At 40.7% G+C, this 16,943-nt stretch overlaps 1 protein-coding gene across 1 annotated transcript in view; it reads left to right on the plus strand.

The window, feature by feature from the left end:
* CDH6 (cadherin 6) overlaps positions 1-16,943 on the plus strand; it is a 111,624-nt gene that overhangs the window by 13,210 nt on the left and 81,471 nt on the right. The window lies entirely within an intron of this gene.

Here is a 16,943-nt window from a genome sequence, read left to right on the forward strand (position 1 = left end):
CAAAATATGGCTAACTCCACAGGAAATTATATTAGAAAAGAGTGGTTAAAGGGAGTTCTACCCTATAACAGATGTGTAAGTTAAGCATGTCAGCTACGCTTTTGTCCAATTAAAGCATACGTATTAAAAAAGATAGCTGAATACCTGTGTATTGTGATTCATTCTGTAGCCATTGGAATGGTTTTAAAGTCTTCTGTGCACAGAATTTGCAGGTGAGGTCAGCGTGATATTTCACTCACAAAAATGGCTTCCTGGTTCCCTTCAATGAAACAGAAAGAAAACAGGTCTGACCATAACACACAAGAATGTCTTATGTGTGGGAACATCATGGTATCAGGCCTAACACAGAATATCCCTGTTCTTTAAAGAAAATAACAGAAAGAAATAAGAAATAAAAAGTGAGGTACAAATGATTTGCTGGGAGTCACAAGAGACCCTACTCTGCGATTTCAGTTGTCTTCAGGATAAATTGTGCTCTGAGAACAACACATCTTTCCCCTGTATTTGCGGGTAGGCCTGTTGCCAGGAAAATGACCTCTTCTTTGAGCTTTGATTTTCATTTTATTCCTATTCTGTGACTACCCTGTCGGAACTACATAAGCTGTTCAACCTTGGTCAATAGCTATTTTGTGGTTATTCCAGTTTGCATTCTGCAGCCAGGTTAACAAAGTTTGGAGGGAAAGGTTGTCTGTGTCATCAGAGTTTGTAGATATGGATACGGTGTATCTTGTCAAAAAAACTGCTAGATGAAAACAGTCTGTCAGCACCTGCTTTGCAAACATCTTTCAACATCTGCTTTTCGATGCTCATTACCAGTTGATTTCCACCACACAACGGTGCTATAAAGTGTTCTCATGTGGACATCCTTTCCAGCAGAACACGTGGATATCAGCTTCCAGTGGAGTGTCAGCTAGCCTGACTCCAAACATAAAGCCAAGTACCTTCCTGTTTTGAAAGTTTCGCAAATGGTCTCATCTTGACATAACTGCATGAGGGAAATATATAAAGTTGTGATCTCTTAACATCTGCTCCTGCTTTATTTTCTGAGTCTCTTCAGAAGGAGCAGACACCCAACCCTGCATTCCTACACCCAGCTTTAAATGGGTTACTGGTATTCTGCACTTGAGTCTTTCTGCAGCTTCAACCTAGCTCTGAAATGTGTCCCTCCAGGTTAGCTTGCATAAGCATAAAGCCCCAAATTAGCATTGCAAGTAACCATTGCCCTCAAAACAGAGTAGTTTTTCTGTGCTCAGTGCATATTTGCCATCTGCTAATGCATTTAAAAAAAAAAAAAAAAAAGAAAAAGATAAAAAAAAAAAAAATAATAAAAAAAATATAAAAAAAAAAAAACTCGGCCAAGTCCTTAATTTGGAGTAAATCCATGTCTAACTCTAGTAGCTTTAAGGAACTGTCATTGCCTCTACCAGATAATGAATGCCCTCTGCGACAGCAAAGCAGAGGATGCTTTGGAGCATTTGGGCTATGCATTGTTTCTGCCTGCCTGAAAGGATGCCAAAAAGACGGAATGCGTTTTCACAGAGGCAGCCTTCTGGTTGTTGTCCACTGCGCAGAACGGGGTGTGTTACCTATACACTGCAAGTCTTCTGTACTGCTTGGCTCTAGGCACAGCTCACATACCTATGTGATATAAATACTCAGCTTTGCTTTCTCAGCTCTAACCCTTCCCATGCAAAGTCAGAAGCGTGGACACTGTGCCAAAAATAGGATGCTGAGTCTTAGCTCCTTGCAGAAATGATCTCTTTAAAAGCCACAAACAAAGAGGGAAAACCCTCTGGAACCATCTCTCACCATAAAGGATATTTTGGTTGTCTAGTGGATTTTTTTCTTCTATCAGGACAAAAAATCCCCAAACACAATTAAAATATTAAAATTATAACACCAGTTCTGGTAGACACAGGAATGAGCATTTTACCCAGAGTCCTGCTCGGGACAAGTAGTGAGTGATTGTCTGGCTTGTGCTACACCATTACTATTCAGGCCACCGGCACTGGAAAAAAATGCACAATGTCAACACAAGAAATGTAGAAGGGTAAGAATTTGTAGAGAATATGATTGTATTTTACAAATATCTATCTGATTTTATCTAAAATTCTGTCTATTTTCAAAAAGAAAAGGATAGACTCCTAGAATTTTTTTTTTCCCCCCACAGTATGATGGATTGATATGGGGGAGCAATATTTTTGGACAGAATAAAATACTCTCCAAAAGTTTTTAAATAATGCTACCTGGACAAGGTAGTTCATTAAGAGTGTTTTAAAAGGCCTCATGAGAAATTCTGCATCTTTATTTCGCAGCTCGCCCTCACGTGCCTGTCTCTTTCAATAAAGTATTACTTTGCCATTGAGAGTACCTGGCTTGCTGGCTGGTGTCACGCATCTTTCAGCATGTTGATACCAATGTAGTTGTTATTCTTCAGGGGATTGGCAAGCAAACAGGTATTTGAAAGCCCTCTACCTTCAAGGCCCCTACTCAAACCCCATCTAGAGCAGATGCCAGCAGTCAAAAGCACCATTACTACCACCTAATGGGTCTTCACAGGACTGTGCAAGCAAAACAAGTGTTTTATTCCCTTTCATACAGAAAAAAAAAAAAAAAAAAATAGTGGTGGGTTGTACTAATAGCATCATCTGTTGAGAACTTCAGTGGCACTGGTGCATGAGCCAGAAGGAGAAGTGGTGTGGAGGATGGCACTGCCAAGTGATCTCTACGCTCCTTGGTGAGGTGGACTGAATAAACTCTCATTGCTGCTGCTTGTCTATTGTCTGTTCTGTGGACAAATAAACCTTCAGCCTCTGGAGCTGACAATGTCTATGCTGCAGAAAGATTGTACCAATAAAGAGATTTAACGGGGGGGAAAAAAAAAAAAAAACATTCTAAGGCAGCTGATTTATCATGGGAAAATGTCCTTACTTTTGGGCCCCTGAGTTTCTCAAAGAGCCTGTAGTCTGTGTTTTCTCATATCTGCAGAGAACTACAGGGGAGTCTCTAATCTCAGGGTGGAATTCACTTGTCTCATATTCTAGTCATGCAGTGAAAGACCTGCAGTATATAAATATATACCTGATGCATTTAGGCTACATTTGTAAATTGTAGAGCTTTGACTTGTGGTACCTCCACTGATGGGGGAGGAACAGGAAAGGAGCACAAAAGATACACTTTTGCAACCACCCATTAGAGACCACTTTTTAAAGAAAGAATTTGGATAACTCGAGGTTTGAGTGTCAGTGCCTTTCCTTTCCTGAGTGATCTCAAGCTGAGTTAATTTTTTTTTTTTTTTTTTTTTACTTAAAGTGCATTTTATCACTGCCTTTTAAGGTCTTTTTACCCCAGAGCAGATCACTTGAAAATTTACAATGGAAAATTATTTCATGAAGCTGGTGATGACTCACTGGAATAGGTATTTGCAGACCTGGACACTTGGACACTGGAGTTTGAAGACTGAGTGTGCAAGCTTTTTAGATATGCACCCTAACAAAAGCACAGGCATACTTAAAAAAAAAAAAAAAAAAAAAAAAAAAAAAAAAAAAAAAAAAAAGAGAGAGAGATTATATGGAGTATAATTGTAAGTTGAACTGATTTTTGCCCTCATGCAAATTGATGTATATGCATCTCGAATGCATGTATCTATTCATCCCATACAGACATCTTTTTCTTCCCCTTAAATCCAAGTCAGGTCTAAAACTCAGCCTTAAGTTTCAGTTAATCAGACAAGCACATCAGTATTCTTCCAAGGAAAAAGCAAAGCCAAACCCAATGAAATTTATAACAGGACATGATCCTGTTTTCTGTCATTTAGATTGTCTGGCCAAATGACAGGACCTACAATCACTCTTAGTTAAACTGAATTATTGGTACTCCCTCTCCACTGGAGATCCTGGTGACATTTTCAGTGGACTTCTATGAGTTTGCAAGGTTGAGATTTTGACTCACAGAGTTTGAGGAAATTGTCAGCTTATGTGACTAGAATTAATATATTTTAGGGTTTTGGTGGTATTTGTGTTTTCTGAAAATCTGTTGTGTACGTCACTCCTTGTTGTCTACTCTTAGTATTGATTTCCTTAAAGCTCTGACCTCTTAAGTTAAGGATGTTATTGTATATGGATTTTACTAAAAAAGTTAAATCTGTAGCTCTTGCATGTAAAGAAAGCCTTGAACACATGAAGTCTACCTAAGGAAAAAATATAAAAGAACAATCTCAAGTTATTTTTAAGTCAGGCCAGCTTACAATTAATTTGGAGACTTGGGGTTGGCAATACAGTAAACTTAACTGTAAACATTTATAACTTCCTTGTTATTACATTACCAGCAAACTTATCTCTTAGCTTTCTGGAATAAGGCATATTTCAGGACTCAACTTTTCCATTCCTGCGGTCTCACTAGTTTACCCACGTGCAGCCTGGCCAAAGACACGGGGATGCCTTGGTCACAAGTAGCTAAATAATACAGAAATGTATTAAGTAAGAGTGGATGATAATCACTTAACACTTGCATGTGCCTCTGTGTCCAACTGCTTCACAAGCAGGAACTAATTACAATACATTCAGTAGTAATGGTATGTTCAAAGAGATGTTAAACTGTGCTCTTCTTGAAATAAACTGCTGTGCTGGGAAAGAAAATTGCGAGATTACAAGATAGAAGGCAGCATCTTTAGGGTAATCCCTCCATAACCTCATGCACCCAGGTCTCTCCCGTGAGATGGCACACATCCACATTTGCCCACTAACACCCACTTGGGAGAGGTTTGTACCTTGCCTGCATTGCCTTTTCTTCAGCTTTTATAGTGCAAAGGGGCTGCAGGGCCACAGGAACTTCTGCCTTTGTCTATTTGTGATAGGACACGGAAAAAAGTTGAGAAAACATTTTTAATTACCACGGCTTTAAAGAAAGCTGACTAACAGCTAAAGCATTTGCAGTTACATATTGCAGAGCAAGACAAAAAAAAAAAAAAAAAAATCTCTTTGCTGCTCTGCTGTACTGTTGTAGCAGAGTCATCCTGTGTTTTCTCCTTGAAGTATGTGATGTCACCAAAAATTGATTACTTGGGCAAAAAGAAATAGGATTGCAGGGAAAAAAGAGATTTGTTACATTAGCCTGATTATGGCTTCAGGTAATAGATAACCTTATGCTTTATCTTGTGGGAAAAAAGATAGCTTTTTTAAACAAAAAAATTCCCATTTTCAATGAGGTGTCTTGAAACAAAGTAAGAACATATATATATATATATATATATATATATTTATTATTATTATTATTTTATTTTTTTCCTTTTGCATTTGCTTACTTATAAAAAAACCTTCAAGGGACAATTCACATTTCAATATAATCTTTTTTTACCTTCAGCCAATAACCCTTTCCAGGAATTAAGTCCACTGCTTGGGAGAGGTGGTGACTGATACTTTCTAAGAGGTAACTAAATTGTGCCTGTTGTGCTTTCTCAGAACTGAACTCCAGACTCTGTGCAGCTCACCTGGAGCTGCTCCTTGCAGGTGCCAGGTCATGGTGATGCTATTGCTATGGCCCCCCAGGGACCAAAGTCTTTTTGGGTAAGAGGGACCCTACAAAGTTTTAGGCATTTAATGAACTTTGGGAATGAAGAGGAGTTTCTGTTGTCTTGGCCATGCTCCCAAACAACATGTTTATGGCATTTCTGAGCTTGCCCAAGCACACTTCACTGGAGGCAATTTTGCCTTCCCTTGTAAGCGATGGTGTGGACATGAGGTTCACTGTCCATGGATGCTTCAGGCACAGATGTTCTTAAAAAGTATACAGCCACTAAAGAGCAGCGGGGGATATCTTAGTTACTGGAAATGTTGAGAGTTATGGAAGAACACCCACCCCCAACTTTAGTTTCTTGACATTAAAAATTGATCTTGAAATACCAGCCCAGTAAAATCCATTGATCATTCCTTCTAATGCAAGAGATAAGGCATTCCTGAACCTCCTCAGTGTTTATAATACAGATTTAATGAAGGTGGATGTTGCAAGTTTCATGGGTGGTAACATCTTGGGTTGTATTCTTTCTGCTTCTTGTGATTAAAGCAGCATTAGATGGCAGTTTCCCTGGGCTAAGATGCTGAATGTCTTTTTTCTCCTCTCAGCTTTCTAAAAATTAAGTGTAATTTAACTCCTGTGAATGATAGCCTGCAGATAACAACCTAGCCAAATTTCCAACTGGAGTTCATTTAAAGAGGTCATTATTCCTTTTAATTAAATAAAAAATAGGAAGTTGGTCCTTTCTTATTTGCAAAGAGTATGAATACTTTTCTCATTGATCTGTGTTAGGTAAATCCTATAATTTACGTGAATTCTAAAAGCCATTTTTAAAGGTGTTAATAGCACAATTTTTTTCCCCAAGTAACATACATGCTGAAACCTTACCCTTTTTATTTCTGGTTTGTTTTTTTTTTTAACCTTCCTAAACCAGTATCTACTTGACCTAAGCTTTCATGGTTATCAAAGTACTAAGAACATGGAAGTTATTAGATTATTGACACAGCTAGCATAGCTCATGATCTATTTAACTAGAAGTTAATTTTCTAAAATGATGATTTAAGAAAACAATAGCAAACAGAAGGTGTTTACACTCAGATGAGGGTAATAAATTAAAAAGAAAAAAAAAAACAAAAAAAAAACAGGGTCAAAAGCAAACAAACAAAAAAATCCCCAGCTACCCAAATAGTCTGTGGAAAATGGAAATTAGTAAAAAAAGATCTCTGATCAAAAAAACATCTGCATGCTAATCCTGGTATTTTCAAGTGGAACAACAGAGTAAGAGGAAAAAACGCACACATTTAAAAAGAAATGTGAGAAGCAAACAAAAATATAATGATGAAAGAAAAAATAAGACCAAGTCAGAAAAAAATCAGAGAAAGAAACAGATTGAATCTGCGTGTTCTTTCACAATAGAGCTTCTGCTGGTGTGACTGCATATTCAGCAGTCTGAATATTATAATTAAAGAATGTCAGCTCAAGCAAAATGTTTTAAAACCTTCCTGTTAATAAGCAGATAAACTGCTTAAAAATACTGATTGCATTAGGAAAAAAGGGAAGTGTTTGGGTTTTATGTTTCCATTCCTTTCATCTGCTAGAATACATTTAAATAGCAGATGTCTCTCCCAGGCAGTGTTTGATAGCGGTAGTGTGGATTTTGATGCCGAGGTGATAAGACCATCTTTGTGGAGGGGCTCAGCGCTGCACTGCAGGTCCTGGCGCCGGCTGGTACCTGCGCAAGGGCCGAGTCCGGCGCCAGGCAGAGATCCCAGAGCAGCAGCCCAGCGGCAGGATGGATGAGGCGCTGGTCCGGCGGGGCTGCTGTCAGCGCCGGGGAGGGCGGGGAGCGCTCCAGAGCGCACTTGGCTGCGCAGCGCCGCGGGCTTGCCCTTGCGGGTGCTGCAGACAAAGAGCACGGCTCCTCAGGACGGCAGGCAGAGACCCCGGCTTGGGACCAGAGCGGGGATGCGTGACAGCCAGCTCCTCGGGGCTGGGAAGTGTGCATGCGAGGTCAATGCAAACCTCTCTCATCTCAGGAGTTTGGAATTTTCCTCAACCGCGTTGCAATTCAAGTCTCTGCTTCTTCGTCTACTTTTTGGCAAGGCCTTTAAAGCTATGATGGTACAGGACGAGTGCCAAAAAAAAAAAAAAAAAAAAGCTTGAATGAGAATTAACTCTGGTGCCCGCAAATCAGCCTAGACAAACCCAATCTTGCAGATACTTAACGCACATAGTTAATTTTAGAGACCCAGGTAGTCTGAAGCCCTTACATGTATAGCCAGTTGCTTATCATTCAGAGATTTAGAGACTCTCTGAATGCAATCATCGCATGCAATGATCTCAAGGAAGATCATCATGATAATGTAGTTTAAACCTACACCTTTTAATGTCTCTTTAAGATATTGTTCCAACACAAATGATTTAAAGTTGGATGAACTGTGAAAAAATAGCAGTTGAAAAATAGCTGCTGATGTATATATTCATCCTAGGCTCGAAGGAAAACACTTGTCATTTAGAAAGCCGCTCTGAGCTTGCTTTTTTAGCACCCAAAAGTATCAGACTGTCTTAAGGTTTTTGTCAGGTCCTACATGTGAGGCTGCAATGCACTTTTTCCCCATTGTGGCCAAGCTCTGTGTTGTGAGCAAGAGTTTACCTGAGTTTACAAAGCGTGAGAAAATTGTCATCAGAAATCATCAATGTGAAAATAAAGACAGCCTCTGGGATTGCAGGATTTCTTCCAAAATTTTTTCCTAACTTCCTAATTTTTCCTAATTATGAGAACTGTAAGCTAGCACTAGGTTTCAGTCTTTTTAATTGCTAAAGTGCTGTTCTGCATTTCCAGGTTTCCAGAGAGTCACCATGGCAGTCACACTGCTAACCCAACCTTGAAGAGCAAATAACAGCACCAGCAACAGCCTGGTTATGAGTCTGTAAACATTACCTCATCCATTTCAGAGAAATTTTAACTCTCTTCCCCATTCCAGACAACATACTAACTGCCCACTCCAGTGTCAACTGTTCGGAGAACAAAAACTCTAAATGTTACAAAAAATAATTTTAAAAAATCCAGAGTAATAAAAATGCACATAATTACAGTATGGTGATACCCTGATTAGGCACTTTTTAAGTCAAAGACAAAACGAAAGAAATGTTTCTTACAGTATACTATATTTAACTTTCTTTTGTATAGAGATCCCAGCAAAAAATGACGGAAGTTTGGAATTTGGCAGATGAGTAGAAAGGAATGTATTCCACTACGCATTTGTGTAGCAGAGCTGTGTGGTGCAATATGATGCACATCTACATGAACAAAAGCTTCACATTTAACGGGTAGGTTATGGAGAGAACGGTGTTTGGTAATGTCAGTTCTGAGCGTAATTTTCCCTTCTCATTCTTTTCTCTAGTTGCCTTTCCACGCTGTAGTAGTTTTACGGTTTTGCATCGGAAATTTATGCACCTCATGTTCACAGCCAGTTTCTCTTCTTTCCGCAGTTTGGTCATCGCTGTTTGGCCACTATGTCTTGCTGCAGCTATTATGTTTTAGGCTGCTTAATTAGAAGGGGGTAATCGGCCCCAGTGTCTTTTGTCAGGGAAAATAACAATCTTTTAACTGTATTAAGCTCCCACAAATATTTCACTTCATGCTAATTTCCCTGCTTCCAGCTGAGCTGTTTAAAATGCTAAAAAAACCCACCCTTTTTGTCGCAGTTAAATAGTTTGCTAGGAAACTGTAAGGATTATCTGTTCGTAGATTAAAATGTGTATCAGTAAAGGAGATAGGGGGGTTTAGTTTGTTTGATTTGTTTGGGGTTTTTTTTTAAGCACTGGCTATCCTTTCCCTTTTACTCTTAAATGATTTGCCGATATCCCACCAGAGCGCCGATTTAATTATTTTCTTTCGGAAGTGTCGGCGGGCCGAGCCTGAGGCCCGGTCGGGGCCCGGGCCGCTGCCAGGCCTGGAGCGCCCCCGCGTGGCGGCCGCGGCCGGGCCGGGAGCGGGGCCGGGTCCCGCGCCTCCCGCCTGGGAATGCTGCGCCAGAAGGCTCGACCGGAATTTCAGCCCTGCCGTCAAATGCGAACATGCGTTGCTAAAAGTGCACCGAAGCACCGCGCTTTTTTTTTTTTTTTTTTTTTTTTTTTTTTTCATTTCTTTTCTTTTTTTTCTTTTTTTTAAGTTAAAGAAACAGCCTTCTCTTTTCATTGTTCTGCTGTGCCTCGTTTTGCAAGGTTTTCTCCTAGAGCAGCGAGGAACGGGAATTACTCCAGAGCATGGTGCAGTCACACTTTGGAGGCCTGAGCATCCCCTTGGGCTGTGCCTCATCTCCAGCCCAGCCCCAGAGGTCCTGGATAACACAAGCCCACAGGTGTGATAGGTGTGATCCGGGGGATGTCGGGTGCCACGGCAATTGTAAGGTCACATCCAAGCTGACTGAGCAAACACAGCACAGGCAGGTAGTGGGGGGCTGAAAATTCTCCATCATTCCATTGAGCAGGAACAGGGGAGGCACTCGGCTATGGGAGAAGACAGCACCATGGAAATGGCTTAAAAGGTTTTTGACACCAGCTGGATGTCACCACGCTGCTACCAGCAATTGCAATTGATAGAGCACAGTATTAAGTTTGGTGTCTGGACAAACTCAGACTATTCTCCACTGACATGTATATGAAAGTGTGCTTGTGGCTCAGCAGCACCCATGTGGAACTCTCTGTTAGAGTGTGAGGACAAAGTCTTTTCCATATGAGGTCATGTAACTCTGGTCTCCAGAGATGCCTCCACCATCTGACTACAGCCCTTGCCTGAGTGAGCTCCAGAGCCTATGTGTTGGGTCAGCATGTGTGCACCTTGAGTAGTGAAGAGGGTGGGTTAGGCCCTTCTTCACCACTTATATAAGCAATGTGCAGGCCATGGAAGATGTGGGGTTTTGTTTTGTGTTTTTGGTGGTGTTGGTTTTTGTTGTTGTTGTTGTGGGTTTGGGGGGTTTTTTGTGGTTTTGTTTGTTAGTTTTGTGGGTTTGTTTTTTGGGTTTTTTTTGGTCAAGCATAAAAAAATAAGCAAGTTAACAAGCTCAGGTCAGGTAGTCACAAGAGAGCTGGTACCATCAAACTCTACATCAAGTTTTCCAGCGTTACTTTTTCAATACATATAACAAGGCAGCATACTTTTACCTGGACACTCTGCTGTTTCTCGCAGCTTCAATTTACAGCTGCCTAGCATTGTTACAAAATCCTCACTTTTCAATCACACATAGAGCTCAGAGCTTAGAGATTTTTCCCTCAAACATCCCAGCCTTTCTTCACTTTTTTCTAACCCCAGTGAGAGCACTGAAGGAGCACTGTATCATGCTCAGTACATTATGTCCATGTTCAGAGTCAAAGTGCAGTAATATGGACACAGTTTTGCCTATTCATTTCTATATGATGGTTCCTTTAACAGCATGTTAAAGCACTGATGCAATTGAGTTGCATTAACAGCGACTGAAAATGGGTTAACAGTTTAATGAATGAAAAATCAAATACCAAAACAGAGCCCAGCCTCCAGCCAGCTAGGTCTGAAATATCAATCCTTATCTTTAAATTATTCTTCTATTGTTATTCCCTTTCCATATTCAGACCCTGTTTGAATTACTGTAGATTTGCACCATTCATCTAATATAAATCTGCCCTCACTCAGCCCTGGAAGGCTTATCCCAAAATAGGTGAATTCTCAGACTGAGCAGAGCATTCCTAGCAATTTTTGTATTACCTCCCTGCAGGGAGTGTAAGTCAGGACTTGGTCTAAAATGTCCTTTATCACCCTGTTGAATCCCTGCCGTGTTTAGCAGCTGGCAGAACTTAAAATAGCTCTCAGACTACACTAAATATTGCTGAATATCTAGGGTACTTTCTGGTGCTATGTTCCCATAGCACTAGAAGGAATCATTTGGGACACCGAGTCCAGCTCTTCTGTAAGCACAAGTCTCCACATAATACACATCTAGTTTGTGGGAGCGCACAGTACAGTTCACCCCTCACTACATCCTGTAACCCATGTGAGACCTGAAGTACAAGATGCAGAAACAGGGTAAAAATGGCAGAAACATTGCAGTAAAGGAAAAGAAGCGATCAAGGGTATGGCCTGGCAGAAACTGACAGAGAACTAGTAGTACATAAGGATGTAATAAAGCCACCTTTAACCTTACCTTTGCTTCCCAAGCTGCTCTTAAGCCACAACTTGGCATGAGTCAGGTCCCCTATGCTGCTTTTGTGCAGTGATAACTTTGTAATCTTTTCTAGAAGTCTGAGGCAACGACAAAAATATTTGTGGGACTCCTTTTATAAAGCCAGAGTGCTTTGCAACCATGTTGGACGTTTGTATGGCGTGGTTTCTGCTGAATCATGTAACATCGTACTGGTCAGCTGAAAAATGCCTGATAAAATAGGTTGGCTTGATACTGGCCAAAACCAAGATTTTCCTCACCATGGTGATGTACTGCCCAAGTCTTACATCCCTGTCAAGATACCCACTTCTGAAATACAGGAAATACATTGTTCTAAAGTCTTTGACATGACAATAATGACTTATTAGCGCATTCCCCCAAACTGTACCTGTGTTTTTCCTACTTTCTTGCTACATTTCCACTTAAAAAACAAACAAACAAACAAAAACCAAAAAAAACCCAGGCATAGTTAATATCCGATATCCGATTAATTTTTTGGGCCCACTGAGAAAGACTGTGATCCTTTCAGTCATTCTGGTTTCTTTTAATGAATAATTAAATATGTGAATGTGAAATGGATTCAGAAATTATTTTCAGGAGCTTGAATTTTACTTGCCAGCTTTTCTGTTGCTTATTAGTTCGATTGACAATGACATGTTATTGCTCACCCAATAAACTTCTATGCAATACTGACACAGTGGCAGTGTTTTTTTCATTTTTCATAAGAAAGGAGCAGTGCAAAAGCAATAACAATTTATCTTCTTCAGAAGTCTAGCTGTTTGCAAAAGTCTGGAAAAGTTTATGTCCTCCTTTAGCAGTATGCCTACAGCTTTGTGTTGCAGTGGAGCCAAAACAGGCAAATGGAAAGACATGTCTAAGAGCACTAATAAGAATATGCCCAAGAAAATAGTCTGATCAGGGCACACATAGCTGTTAGAACCAGTGATAACAAGGGAAGGATCTTGAAATTCTCTACTATATGAAATACAGCAACCAGAAGGTCTTAAGACTGAAAAAAAACCCTGTTAGCAGTATCTGTAACATGCAGGAATCCTGCCCCCGCTTCCATTTCCTTCTCTCCCTCATGTGCTTGCAATATGTTGTAAGGGAGCAAGCGTGAAAAAGAACACATACAGAGTTACTTGTAGGCAGTGCAGAGATACTTGTGGTTTTTTTCTTGGTGTGCGTATTTATTTTTGAGGGCCAAACATCATAATTTGGCCATTTTCATGAAGTTAATTGGGCAATAGGGTTTACATATGACAGGATTTTTTTTCCCCCCTGAAATCGTGCAAAATTACTGGAAGTTATGGTCTCACTTGAGGTGGATCAGTGGGACCTAATTTTCCCTGTAATCTCGTATATCCCTGAATATATTTTACACTGAAAGCCCTCCTTATACACATACTAATATACCCATATACTGTCACGATTCCCTCAAACAAAACCTTGTAAAAATCAGTTTTATATAAAAATATGGATAATTTCTGTTTTGTTGTTTTGTTGACTTTCATAATAAAGCAAAAGGCCTTTTACTGCTTGGTTTGCTGGACAGGGAGTGAGTAGTGCAGCAGGGTTTTGTTTGGAGTGTTCTGACAAGTGCATATAGTTTCACATGCATGGGCTCGGCTTGTTTCGCGTGTTTGTGCACCTCTAAGGGATCAGCAGAGACAAGCATGGTTTGTCAGGTATCTGTGTTTCATTGGTTCTCATTCACATTGCTGTTGAAATTCCTGCTGTGTTCTACTCTTACAGCTGCTTTGCAGAACCTTCCACTGCTCTAAGCTTTATGACCCCATCCCGAAATGTATAAATTTGGAGTATAGGAAATGTGGGGTTTTTTTCATCTAACAGGAATATGTACTGCAGGAACCGCTGCTACACATAATCCTGCTAAACCCAACTTTGCTAGTGTCCTAAAAGGTGTGTGTGTGTAGAAAAACAGTAAACTGGGAATGAGAATTCCTCAGGATCCCTGTAACTACTTTTGAAAGTCCATAATACCTCAGATTTTTGGAGCTAAAAGAAGCCTGTAACTCTACCAGATGAGGCTCCCTATGCGGAAAGCAGATTATCCCCATAACAGCCTGTTGCTGGGATCTTTGACCATTCCTCTAAAAGCAGATCATCCACCAGATGCTAGCCACCTTCAGAGAAGAGACACCAGACTCCATCTGCCATGTGCCCATTCTCACACTGCACAACAGCACTAGTCCTACATTCCATGTATTTTTTTCAGTGCTTCAGGAGTTCAAATTCTGACTCAGGTTGAACTCTGCTATAATAAAATAGCCATGGGCTCGAAGTGTTATGATAATCAATCTTTTAACAAACCAGGTAGAAGAGACAGCAGAGCACAGATGTAGCAAATGCCACTGCACAGTGTGCTCTCCCATTACCTGGAGGCGTTAGGCTGTACAGAAGCATAATGTCAGCAAGCACTTGGTTAATTCAGCTCCTCCTCTTCCTCAGTACTACCTTGGTAAGAGGTATAATAGAGCTCTTATTTCTGTTCTTTTCAGCTTTTGTTGTTGTGTGTTTTTGTAAAGTCAAACAAATAGGAAAATTAATGACAGCATGTGAATATACCACAGAATAATGCTACTTAGAGACTGCTGTGCCCTTGCTTCCAATTAACCTTAGTGTTCGTCATAGGTTGCAGCCAGCTGCATCTATCACAGTTAGTTGGGTTGGGGGAAAACATCCATCATTATTACAGCCACACAGAGGCTGTAGGAATACGTTATTTTCCTAAAGCACCATAATCCTCCACTTAACCAAAGAGGGCCTGGGATAGCTGGGAGGAAATGAAATTCAATTTTCCCTCACATCTGCTTCAGCCTTTGGTATAATCAGCACCACATGCACTAGGCAAGGTCACAAACTTTGGCAATGTTCGTCTCAACATGCAATTTCTCCATTCTGGTGCCATTAACTGCTCAGCAACCCCTCTTTCTCCATCCCACTGTTTTTCATCTGCTAGAGCACTTCAGAGAAGGAATGGGAGAGCTCGCCTCACAGACCCGTTTCCAAGATCACCGCCACACACCACACTTTGAGAGAGTGAACAACCAGCTCATTTGTTTTAGTGGAATAGGGAAGAGAACATCACAGTGGGATGCAATTTCAAGTTTGCTGGCCAGCACCTGAACCCAGAAAGAGGTTCTTGTGACACCAGCATAACAGGCATTGTAGTGTCTCCCCGGAGTAACAACCTGATAGTTTGTAGAGACCTGTAGCTAGCATGTAGAGACTATGGGACCAAAAGCATATATTTTCCTTTTTAAAAGGGTAGAGAGTCATTGAGGTTTTTTGCTCTCTGTTACAAAGCTGGTTATTTGTGGGATGGTGTGGTCAATGATGCAGTATTTCTGAAAGCCTCTGCTTAACCTGCATTGTTTTAGCTGAATCATTCTTCAAAGCCTGTAGCTTGTTTGAAGCAGAATTGAAAGCAAAGCATAGATCACTTGAGACAAGGGTAGGAGGTTCTTGTGAATCTTGTCTGATACTATTTCATATGGTGCTTTTTGTGCTGCAGTCGCTTCCTTCATAAAAGCAAACCTTACCCAAGCTGCCTCCCTGTAGAAACAATGGGCTCAATGCACTCCCATCAGCTTTGCTGACTACCTCTCTCCCAGACATTTGTTGTACTCTCCTTCTTCCCCATCTCACAAGGCAGCACCTCCATACCACAATGCCTCACTGCAAGGGTGCCCAAGGGTCAGGGCACGCAAACATCAGCCACTTGCTTTGAAGTTGCCCTTAGCTCAAACAAGGGGATGGAAAAGTGAGTAGAAGCATTATGAAATAGGCAAGGTAGGGCACGGTGCACAGAAGTAAAAAGATAACCAAGCCCCTGTCTTCCAAGCAGCAACATCAGCTCTAAATATCTCTCTCTGTATGTATCCAGCTGATGAGCTGACAGATATCTCACAGCCCTCTGGCTGAGGATTTGGTTCTTATGCAAACCTATGACTTCAGATTGCATTCATGCAAGTGGATCTGGGATTTTTATAGAACCAGATGCATCTTTTGGCAGGAGGTGTATAAGCATGTGTGTGGAGGGGGGCACATTCAAATTCAAATTCTCCTCTTCCTTCTCTTCCTCTGTAAGTGAAATTGTTAACCAGGGAAGACATTTATGTTCCCAGAACATTGTTTGCTTTTCATAGCCTTCAGAAATGCTACTGTACTTAGCAAATGGTGTGCTGCTCTCCAGCACAGAGGATAAACAGTCATCCTGCTCCTGGCTTGCCACCATGTAAAACAAAATGTGTCACTGAAAAAAAACTAAGGCTGCTCTGAACTTGCAGGACAATCAGAAGAGTTCATTCACCTTTGTTCCTTCCTGGCTCAAAAACAAAATGCCTGTTTGGAAAGAATAAGTTAAATAAACTTGCTGGAAACATAAAACCATTTGTTTCAATGAGTGAGAGATAAGATGCAGAAATCCATTCCTCACCTGTAATCCCTACTGTTTTTATGTGCACTGAAAAAGTACTTCTACCAGCATGATGCCAGCCCATCATTTCTTAGATAATGATCAACATTTTCTCTGTTATGCTCTCCTTTTTAGGCCCTGATTCAGCAAAGCATTCAGGTACATCTTTATCTTTAAGGTCCTCTAGCAGCCTTCAGTAAAAGCATACAGTTTGAAAGTAAAGTGCTCTGCTAAATTGGGTCTTTCACAGAACTAAAGAGAAATCTCACACAAGAGCAAAGCAGCTTTGCTTTCCTTCCAGTCACACTTGGTTTATTCAGTTGCTCTTGCTGTGTACAGCTGTGGATTGCTGGCAGTGTGCTTGGATGGAATTTGCAGGATTCACAGCTTCAAAAATGAGATGTGCCAGCCTTTAGAACAAGCTTGTATAAACACAGGAAACCAAAGCCTTCATGTAAACAAAGGGAGGTAATACATATATTCACACCTGAGCAAACAGACACACTCGTACATGCAGCAGCAATGCTCCAGCAGGTTCTACAGCATTCACTGTATCAGCAGACACAGCTCTCATTTCTGCTATTGCTTTTCTCTTGGCTTCATGATCAGAGAAGCACTGGGGCCAAGCCTGCTAGTTTTGCAGCACACTGTAAAATGTATGAAGAGGTCTCAAAAGCTCTGACAGGGTCTCATCTATACTAAGCTAGCTTTATAGTTTTGCTCAGGGAGTGCAATAAGCTACATTGAATTCCTACCCTATTTTTTGTTGTCCATATGCTTTTTGTGTTTTCTGT

This window comes from Hirundo rustica, chromosome 1 (assembly GCF_015227805.2).
Source record: "Hirundo rustica isolate bHirRus1 chromosome 1, bHirRus1.pri.v3, whole genome shotgun sequence".
NCBI lineage: Eukaryota > Metazoa > Chordata > Aves > Passeriformes > Hirundinidae > Hirundo > Hirundo rustica.